Source organism: Mercenaria mercenaria, chromosome 12, assembly GCF_021730395.1.
Source record: "Mercenaria mercenaria strain notata chromosome 12, MADL_Memer_1, whole genome shotgun sequence".
NCBI lineage: Eukaryota > Metazoa > Mollusca > Bivalvia > Venerida > Veneridae > Mercenaria > Mercenaria mercenaria.
In genome coordinates, this window is record NC_069372.1 from 12,189,368 (window position 1) to 12,201,484 (window position 12,117).

Here is a 12,117-nt window from a genome sequence, read left to right on the forward strand (position 1 = left end):
AAGTCCCATAGCTCTGCAATTTCTGTCGTTGAAAGAACCTAATATGCCCCATGCACAACTACTGTTGTTACTGATTACTTGTGTGAAGTTTCATTAAATTGTGTCAAGGGGATGAGGAGAGATGGTGCGCACAAGATTGTGTCTACGGACAGACAGACGGACGGACAGACAGAGAGACAACCTGAAACCAGTATACACCCCCTTAACAACTTTGTTGTCGGGGGGTACAATAATTGTCTTTTCAAGAGTAGAAGCAACAACAGACATAATACTGACAGACTGATTAGAAAATTCAATTTGACAAGCCCACCATTCTTAAAGATGGTGAGCTATTAAGCTATTTCAAATTGTGGAAACATTCCTTTGTTATGTTTTTATGGTGCCCACCCACATAAAGCAAAAGCACCATACAGTACCAACTTCATATTTTTATGAAGTTGGCACTGTAAGACAGCCAAACGGGTGATATTTTCAAGAAACACATTAAGGATGCACAAATGAATAGTAATTTACTTTGTTTATTATTTCTTATACAAATAAATTATTTTATGGTCTGACCAATAGGTTTCCACTGTCCCAACTGTAGCGTCTAGGTTTGAAAAAATAAGATCTAAAGTTTTCAAATAGTCAGTTGTTGATTCATTTACAAGTTGTTCACACACCAGCGATTCTGATAAGTACTCTAGAACAGGTCTAGATTAACCGCTACATCAATATTAAAATCCCCTAAAATAACCATAGGTGTTGACACACTTACTCTTTGTAACAGTTCATCTCTCAAGAATGTGCGAAACATACTGTCAGACATACTTGGAGATTTGTATAACACAACAATCTGCACTTCTTGATTACCCTGCACAATCTTCACAATTGTGAATTCACAATTTTCCGAATTAAATGAGCAATATGAAGATATATTCATTTCATTTCTGACATATACAGCTATTCCATGTGAAGGTCTGTGAGTTGGTGATTGTGACGATTGATCATTTCGTATCAGGCGAAAGCCATCTATATCATACTCAGCATCAGTATCAGAATAGCACAACCGTGTTTCAGCAAGACCAAATATATGTGATGACATGAGAGTATGATCATATTTGACATCCTTAAAATGTTTATGTAGAGACCTGCAATTATTGAAAGCTACTTTTAATGCTGAATCCACCGATTCTAAAGGAACATAGCACAACTCCAGTCTAGCACTATTTTGTAAACTATCCATTTCAGTCTTTACTTTTTGATCAACTTGTAAAGCTTGCTCATTGAAATTTAGAATTTGTAGCTTATCTAACGATTTAACTCTACTCAATGCAACATAATGTAGGTGTGGAACTTTCCGTGTTTTTCGCTGAGACAGGTCAATTACAGCACTTTCTAAAGTAGTACCTTGTGCTCTATGAACAGAACGCCCAGCAGACGGTTGCAAAGGGTACTGAATCCTTTCAAATGTCTTTTTGTTGTATGTAAAAGACCTTTCAATGTCAAATATAGGTGTCCAATTATGGTCTATTTCTGAATGGTAAAATCCTCGGTTTCTATATTTTGTCCTTGTTTCATTTCCAGCTTTTGCCTCATCAAACTGCACCCATATGACACTTGGTCGATTTGTCTCTACTTGCTTGTATTCTAGATGTTTTACAATACAAGAAGCTCCATTAGCTAATCCATCTTCAGTGTCTACATTAACTGTTAGATCATAAATCATTCCAACTACAACTAGTAACTGACAATGTAAATTTGCTGTTTTGTTTGGATCTGTTGGCAATTTCTGTATGGCTTCTTTCTGGTTTTCATTTGAAAGTTTTGGGAAAACAACAGAAATCATGACATGGTATTAAAACTTTCTGCGTGTTTAAACTATCAATAATTTTTTCATTGAATATATGCATGTAATAATTTTCTGCAAACAGATGTGGCGAGTCCTTCTGGTAATTTTGTGCATCTGTGTTTATTTCACACTGTTTTAGAACAGTTTTTGTCATTATCTGTCAACAATTGCTTCTAAGTCTGTTTAAAAGTTCTGCAAATTTCAAATCATCCTTTTGTCTCATAATTTCTGTCAATTCATACAATGAAAAGTGTTCTTTCCACAGGTTTATTGAGAGAGCTTCTGCATCACGAGTTAAATCATTAAATATCCAATCAACCACTCACAGGTTTCAACGAAACAAGTCTCCCACAACAATTACACTTACACCTCCAAATGGTATTCTTGTTCCTTTCAATTCTTGCAGTCTCTGATTAATAAAGTTTAGCATTCCATTGCTTACCATTGATATTTCATCAATGATCACAACTGACAGGTTTTTATACTTAGATCTAAAAGTATTCAAAGCATCACATGTTAATGTTTGATTTGCTTGTTTGTATTTTTTGTTTGAAGGCAGATGAAATGGTTGAACCATTGATGTTAAATGCAGCTTTTCAAGTGTAATGCACATAAAAGAACTCTAATGTCATCAGGATTCTCGCCTTCTTTCAGATTAAGTATTCTATATAAGGTCTGATATAATGCTTAATAACTACACTTTTGCCAACACCTGCACCACCTGAGAGAAAAGTATATAAAGGTGCATCTTTGGTTTCACCCATGTATAACATGATTGTAAAATTGTTTCTGCTTTATGTTTAATGATTGCAATAGAGATCTATAGTCTTCATCAGAAAGAAGATTTTCATTTGAAAGTATCTGTGAAGCACTGACAGAACATCCAATTTCAATGCCAATATCATATTCACGGTGCTCAACTGCTCTATCAGGATTGAAATATATAAATGTTTCTGACTCTACTGTTTCTTCTTCAGCAGTTTCAGCTTCTACTTGCTGAGTTCCAGGAGCTATTTCATCAAATGCATCATACTCTGCTTCTGCCAAATCTCTAGCAATTTCTAATTCTTCTGCATGGTGTTCATAATAAGAGCATTTCTGGTCAACTGTTTCTTTCAATGACTCATAGTGTTCTTTGTATGTACTGAAACTTGCTGGCAGCAGATCAGTTAATTTCATTTCTCCACGGATGAAATAATAGAAGTTTTTCTCTGTAATGGTTTTCTTCATCTGTTTTGCGACTGAATCTTACATATCTAATTACTTTTGAGTTTTGACGACGTCTGATTTTGATTCCACTTTTTAAAGTTATAACTGTTTCAATTTCCTCTAAGTCCTCATCATCTGTTACTTCCATATTATTTTCATCATCATTTCTTTCATCAGAGTCTCCATTTCCATCTGGATAAATCACTTCAAACAGTGACACATAATCCGCTAAACAATAATGCTCAATACTTTTGGCCGTTTTGAGTATCTTTAATAACATTGTCAGACATTATGTCTGTTGATTCAGCTGGCAATTTTCAAGTACAGAGGCAGGTTTCAATAACTGGACCCTTTCATTTGGAGTGGATGTATTAATAAACACGACATCTCTTGTACTTTTGGTCAAGGGCATTTGAAGGACCAAATAAACTGCCTCTTGAGCACTAACTTCAACGCTATTTGAAAACACATTTCCAATATGTCTTACTTGTCTTTTAATATCCAAGTTTCCATTTCTCGCTTCTTTGGCAGCTGCATGTAACAAATTACTCATACCTCTTTGAGACTTACTAATATATGACACTATATACATTGCACAGGCATAAGGATCTAGCACAAACTGTATGTCTACATTTGCCCTCCAACCTTTCAACACATGTTCATTATATAAATTCACACGTATTTCACTTGGATGACGTTTCAAAAATACTTTTGGTGAATTCAATGAACTTCTGATACATTTGATGTAATCTTCCTCACTCATTTGCACAACATTTGTCAAAAACTTCTCATATGATATACTGTATCCATCTTTTTCATCATTCATTTTTTTCTGTAACTGCTGATATAATTTATGGTACTTGTCTCTGTCAATTTCAAGAGGTTCCAAAATCATAGTATTTGGAATTGGTTGGTAGTGGATAACCAAAGCGACAAAGTCTGTCTTCTCTTTTTCTACAAGTTCTAGAATGTTTGTGAGTTTGAATTTCTACAAGTGAACCAACAGCTGGATTACTGATAGAACATGTCAAATACTGATCCACATATGTGGTCAAGTCATTAATGGAATCCACTTTGTATTTTGGTGCATTCTTTACCCATACAATCATGTGAATGTGTGGAGACCCACGCTGCTGAAATTCAACTCTGTAAAAATAATCAGCAATTTCTCCAGTGGTTTTGTGCTCACTCTTAAGAACTGTATTAATAAACTCTTGTACTCTGTGGTCAAAATATCTAGAGCAAGTGACTGGATCTGACTGAATAAGTTTTAATCTTTTGTTCCCATGAAAGTCCTTCAATTTGCTCAACAGAATAGTTGACCTTATCATTTAAGTAGCTAACATTTTCAAAAGATCAGTCCATCTAGTGTCGGCAGAAGACAATGACATGAACCATGTTGGCATACCTAACTGTCTTAGCATTGCATATACATCTTTCTTTCGAGACTCCAATAAGGTGAGTTTCGAAGTTGTTTAAATAAATAGTAACCTTCATCATTTCTGACAATATTATCAATGTACTCGGAGTTCATTACTTGAGCTGCAGTCACGTTACTTGTACCTGTTCGACATCTTCTAACAGCAAGATTGGCTTTATCATTCAGCTGCTTCATTTGTATCTTTTTCAGTTTAAAGAAAATATTTGGCACACAATTAGCAGCCCTTCTGTCTTGGCTTCTCAACTCCCATTTTGCAATGTCACTATAATTTACTGGCACAATTCTTGCTTCGTTTTCAAGACGCCTTTTACCACAAAATATGCTAGGAAAACAAGATATTCTGAATCTGTATCTTGAAATATGCTAAGTGGTCGTTGACCTTCCCCTGGTGCGAATGTAAATGTCATGTTTCGATTTTCAAGGTTGGCATCGTCTAGTAAAGTGTCAATATTTCCAACATTTCCTGTGCGACTTCTTCTGCATCTGAATCATACAGCTCTTCACTATTATCTGCAATGTCTAAAGTTTGATGTCTTGATTTTTCTTCACATGTAAAATGGTCAAGAATTTCAGCAGAAACATTTTCAAAGTCCTCAACGTCAAAATTTGATGCATGCTTTATTAATGTTTGAAAACAGGATCGCAATAAAGTGCTGTAATCTTGGTCATAAGTATACTCCTCCAAATGGTCAGCCATACAAGAGTCAAAATCTTCATAACTGGTATCCTTTAAAATTTCCACTTGAGACTCAAAGAATTCATTCAATATTTGATTACTGTTCGCTGTTACACTTTCAATCCAATGCTCATCGATTTCTACATTAGCATTTTTATAAAGTTCACTGTTTTGCATTAACCAATGTAAGGCAACAAGTACTTTGTGGGGTCTAACATTTTCAGAGAAAGCACATGACTTGAAAGACATTTTTTTTCTTCAATTTTACTGGCACCGTAACATTTTCATCAAAAGGTCTTGGTAATGCATTTACTACAGGTTGAATATCAACTGGTACATTTACAACATTTCCTTTAATTGACAACTGGCGACCTCTTGGGAGTTCTCTTAATTGCATAAATGGTATGCGTAATGCAATTAAACGCTCTTCTAATGAGAAAAGTTCCAACTCCTTTGGCTTACATGGCCACTTCATCCCATTTAAAACAGATAATTTCGGTACTTTACCACTGTTTATACTAGATTTACATGTTCTACAAACCCATTCTTTATTATCGACTGATACCACCCCTGTTACAAATTTTTCTTTCTCATTACAAGTCAAATATTTTACTTCTGTCACACTGTGTTTGAACCATGTTTGATGACAGCAACTGCATATATATAGCGGCCCAACTGATATTCTTTCTTGAAAGCGATCAATACAAGTGTCAATATCTTGTCCACATCGTCTTCTCTTTCTTTGCAAGAATTCAGCTTCTGAAAATGAAGGATCTTTTCTCTTTAGAACTTTCCTTTTCCTATCCATAACCTTTTCAGCATTTTTACTCCTTGCATCTAATCTCCATTGTGTTTGCAATTCTTTCTTTTTCTAAATGTAATGGATTTGATCTCAATTTTCTCTTTGACTTGTTTTGTATTTCAAGTTCTCTTTTTTCAATGTCATCACTTGTTCGTTTTCTCTCTTCTTTGTTTTGCTTCCCAAACCTTAAATTCTTCTACTATTCTCGCCCTTCTTTTTGACATCTTCTCATTCTCTTTCTCTTTTCTCTGAACTCTTCAGACTGTCTGGCATTGCGCTTTGGACTGGAAGCGAGCGCTGTCTATCTTTCATCTGATATTCTTCAGACTGTCTGGCATTTACGCTTTGACTGAAGCGAGCGCTGTCTATCTTTCTTCTGATATTCTTCAGACTGTCTGGCATTGTTCATTGACTGAAGCGTGTGCTGTCTATCTTTCTTCTGATATTCTTCAGATTGTCTGGCATTGCGCTTTGACTGAAGTGAGCGCTGTCTATCTTTCTTCTGATATTCTTCAGACTGTCTGGCATTGCTCATTGACTGAAGCGTGCGCTGTCTATCTTTCTTCTGATATTCTTCAGACTGTCTGGCATTGCGCTTTGACTGAAGCGAGCGCTGTCTATCTTTCTTCTGATATTCTTCAGACTGTCTGGCATTGCTCATTGACTGAAGCGTGCGCTGTCGATCTTTCTTCTGATATTCTTCAGACTGTCTGGCATTACGCTTTGATTTCAGAGAATATTGGTTATCCTTGTATTTGAATTCCTCACATTGTCTTTTCTCCTGCATGTAAGTTCTCATGTAAACTGTCCTTGAAGGCATCTTTTGTTTTTTTGTTTGCTTTAATTTACTTCTTTGCATTTGATCTTTGAAGTACTTGCCTATGAGTGTTTCACAAGAATCACAGTTCGATTTTTGTGGAGCTGTTTCTTTTTCACAAGCAGTACTATGATGACTAGGAGACTTCTTTTTCCTCTTATTTGTCAGTTTCCCATTCATTTAAGCCAGGAGTGGCAGTAACAACATTGACCAATTCCACTTTCTGTTCACTTAAACTCATTGCTGGTTCACAAAATACATTGGCAAAACGCACTGGCAATAAGTCAAATTGCGCTGTTATGTCGATCAACATACTGTCATATAAGGCATACATGTATGTAAACAAGATCTTGTAACTGATGGAAAGAAATGAGTATTGATGTTCCATTTTCTGAGGACAATCCAGTCACACCATGTGAATGTGAATCAAAAAAGAAATATTGGTCTTCACTCTTAAACACTGCAGAACAAATTGATCCAATCATAAGGAGCAAGTAAGAGGACTTGGTAAATGCAGTATCCAAGGACTGATAAAGAGAAGGCAAACTCATTGTAGCAAACTGCTGTGTGCAAACACCAGAGATAACCTCTAACTTGGTTACAGAAATCTGTTTATTCATGATATTAATATTGACAGGTAGTTCATCAAAATTTAACAGGAAATTCCTAAATCTGTTTGTTCTTTGGAGCTCTGTGACAGTTTTCTTGTATAATGAATCCCCATCTAAAAGAACATTATCCAAGTCTTTGCTGCTATTCAACCTTGAATAATTAGCATGAATCAAGGAACACATAGCATTTAATGTGCACTGCCTGCCACGTGACTCTACACTGAAAATACTTTCACCTTGATGAAATGAGCCTAGGATGAATACATCAGAACCCGCTGGTCTTGAGACTGGTACAGCCACGTATGGAAGTTCACAACCAGTCAAAACAGATGATTCTATTTCAGATGAACACATAGTGTTATGGAACTGGAAAGTTTTATCAGTGTCCTTTGTGGTTTCACTTCGTAAGCCACTAGAAACAGTTTGCATACAGCTTGGTAAATCATCAAGTGTATCAGTTGGCAAATCACAAGGCAAATCATAAGGCAAATCATAAGGCGCAGATGGCCCAAAGGGCTCAGAGAGGCAGGCATTGACCCCCATCTGCTTATCAGTGCCCTGCACAGACAGACAAAAAGGTCCATCTGTACCCATACCAGATGGCCCAGACGCAGAAGCGACATTAGGCACAGCCACAGTGGACCGTAGGTCATGCCGACCCTCATCTGGCGTAGCTGCATCAGGATTGACACCAATCTTCTCACAACCATTTAACTTAATCACAGACCTGAAAATATAAAACAAAAAGGTGCATTTTCAGAAAGACTTATCTGTCTGACTCAAAATGCTTTAAAATGAAAGACATAAACACGGGACACAGATAAATTTTAAACTAGAGCCTTCAATGATATAACTCGCCCTATTTCCTTATAGATGTTGCTTCAATATGTGTTTGCATAGGGATAATTATCTTGAATAGTGACAGGGGAATGCAATCATAAATTAATATCATGGTTTTCAAAGGAAATCATTCTTGAAGTTTAATAAGTAAAAAAATGCTAATATACAACTGTAAGGACTAAATGGTATCAAAGACATGCTGGTGTTCATGTACCTATCACTGATGTCAATCCTTCTATCTGCTTCTCTTTTCTCTCTCATTAGAGCAGTTTTAGCCTTCCTAGCTTGGCTAGAGGACTTCTGTCTTAACTTTGGCATCCTAGGTAATATAAATATGAAAGATAACTTTTTTCAGTTAAACAAGTTATCTATGCTTAAAGTTATACATGATGCAACTTCCCTCTACCAGACAATAAAATAAACTTTTGATGTATATATGATATTTGTTAGCAGACAGAGAAATATTTTAAACTTTATACAATCATTTCAAATTATAAGCTTGGACTCTAGTAGCAAGGAAAGTTGGAACCTACATGACAAATAAGCCAAATACCAAACCTCTACAGGAAAGGTTGACATATCACATGTCATGTAGTTCTTAAAACTTGGTGTTCAGTGACCTTGATTTGAAGACTTATACTGTGCGTCTAAAGCATACATCAACTATCAGAAGACTTTGAAAGTACACACTTGTAAAAGTTAAAATGACGAACATACAACTGCTTTACTTTATCATCTATTTTCATCTAAGTACTGACCATGATATTAAACATATATCAGAGAATTGCGAATCATGGAATGGAGAAATATTTCTGTCTACATTCAAACTATATTACCTCACTCCTGAAAGTCCCCTATCTTCTGCTCTGTCAATCAAACACTCAAGTCCCCAAACAGATCACCTCCTTCCACAGTAGAATCACTATTAACACTCCTCTGTCACTATCAGTATGATTAATCACTAATTCACTAAAATCAGTCTGTCACTATCAGCTTTTTAGTCACAAAGTCTTAACACAATAAATATAATGTAAGTAAATTGTCACAAAAAGTGTTTTCTATAAATTCAGAAGGCTCAGGTTGATACTAGAAGAAAAAGAGAAGTTTGTTAGTCAAAATAAGATTGATGACATGTTCATAAATGAGCAAAAGCTAGAAATTTCAAAATCTAAAAGTCCATTTACAAGCTATGATTACACTGAACTTACTTTGACAATCACCAGAAAAAGTTTTTAATCTATACGTCTCTAATAAAGTATATTAGTATCGAAACGACTTTCAAAAATTTATAAGTATGCAAGAAATAAAGCAAACAATAAAGTGATAACCATGATCAACCAGGAAGTATTCTCCCTGGAAGAGGCCCTTTCTGCATTGGTAATTGTAAACAGAAATTATTGTTTATATATGCTTATTGTGCAAGGATTATAATCTATATTGATAAACTGCAAATTGTTAAAAGCTGAGGACTTCTGCTAAAAAAATTCAATCGACAGTATTTAGCAAATAGAAAAAGTGGAAACTCCACAGGTCGCTCAACACAGTCTTTTTTTACCAATGGCACCTACCCGGTACGGCTGAAGCCTGCGATTACTGATAATATTTAGCATTCTATTATTAATAATTGCAAGTAAAAAATTTTAGGAATGGGTACAATTCTGTCTTTGCAGAATTTAAGAGCATTTCAAGAATGATTTTTCTGCCATCAATGCAGAAATTCTAATAAGTAAACGTTTTCTCTTCCTCAGACAGAGATTGGGTAAGATGCGTCCCAATTGAAGAATCCTGAAAAGATAAAGACATAATTGAATAATAATCAATAATAATAATATTGATCGAAGATACATTGAAAAATATGGCCTCTAGAGAGGTCACAGGGTTTTTCTATTTAAAGCCCTACTGACCTAGTTTTTGAACACAGTTGACCCGGTTTCAAACTTGACCTAGATATCATCAAGATGAACATTCAGACCAACTTTCATACAGATTCCATGAAAAATATGGCCTCTAGAGTGGTCACAAGGTTTTTCTATTATTTGAACTACTGACCTAGTTTTTGACCACATGTGACCCAGTTTCGAACTAGACCTAGATATTATCAAGATGAACATTCTGACCAATTTTCATGCAGATCCCATCAAAAATATGGCCTCTATAGAGGTCACAAGGTTTTTCTATTATCTGACTTACCGCACGTGACCCAGTTTTGAACTTGACCTAGATATCATCAAGGTGAATATTCTGACCAATTTTCATGCAGATCCCATGAAAAATATGGCCTCTACAGAGGTCACAAGGTTTTTCTATTATTTGACCTACTGACGTAGTTTTGGATCGGACGTGACCCAGTTTCGAACTTGACCTAGATATCATCAAGATGAACATTCAGACCAACTTTCATACAGATCTCATGAAAAATATGGCCTCTAGAGTGGTCACAAGGTTTTTCTATTATTTGATCTACTGACCTAGTTTTTGACCGCACGTGACCCAGTTTCAAAGTTGACCTAGATATCATCAAGTTGAACATTCTGACCAAATTTCATGCAGATCCCATGAAAAATATGACCTCTAGAGAGGTCACAAGGTTTTTCTATTATTTGACCTAATGACCTAGTTTTGGACCGCACGTGACCCAGTTTCAAACTTGACCTAGATATCATCAAGGTGAACATTCTGACCAATTTTCATGAAGATCCATTGAAAAATATGGCCTCTAGGGAGGTCACAAGGATTTTCTATTTTTAGACCTACTGACCTAGTTTTAGACCGCAGTTGACCCAGTTTCGAACTTGACCAAGATACCATCAAGATGAACATTCTGACCAATTTTCATGCAGATCCCATGAAAAATATAGCCTCTACAGAGGTCACAAGGTTTTTCTATTATTTGACCTACTGACCTAGTTTAGGACCAGACGTGACCCAGTTTCGAACTCGACCTAGATATCATCAAGATGAACATTCTGATCAATTTTCATGCAGATCCCATTAAAAATATGACCTCTAGAGAGGTCACAAGGATTTTCTATTATTTGACCTACTGACCTAGTTTTTGGCCGCAGTTGACCCAGTTTCGAACTTCAATTAGATATTATCAACAAGAACATTCAGACCAACTTTCATACAGATCTCATGAAAAATATGGCCTCTAGAGTGGTCACAAGGTTTTTCTATTATTTGACCTACTGACCTAGTTTTTGATCGCACGTGACCCAGTTTCGAACTTGACCTAGATATCATCAAGGTTAACATTCTGACCAACTTTCATGAAGATCCATTAAAAAGTATGGCCTCTAGAGAGGTCACAAGGTTTTTCTATTTTTAGACCTACTGACCTAGTTTTTACCGACACATGACCTAGTTTCGAACTTGACCTAGATATCATCAAGGTGAACATTCTGACCAACTTTCATAAAGATCCCATGAAAAATGTGACCTCTAGAGAGGTCACAAGGTTTTTCTATTTTTAGACCTACTGACCTAGTTTTTGAGGCACGTGACCCAGTTTCAAACCTGACCTAGATATCATCAAGGTGAACATTCTGACCAATTTTCATGAAGATCTTGTGAAATATATGGCCTCTAGAGAGGTCACAAGGTTTTTCTATTTTTAGATCTACTGACCTAGTTTTTGACGGCACGTGACCCAGTTTCGAACTTGACCTAGATATCATCAAGATGAACATTCTGACCAACCTTCATAAAGATCCCATGAAAAATGTGACCTCTAGAGTGGTCACAAGCAAAAGTTTACGGACGCACGGACGGACGGACGACGGACGACGGACACCGCGCGATCACAAAAGCTCACCTTGTCACTTTGTGACAGGTGAGCTAAAAAACGGTCAGTACAAGAGTTGTCCATTTTGCTTCAGATATTTTAAGAA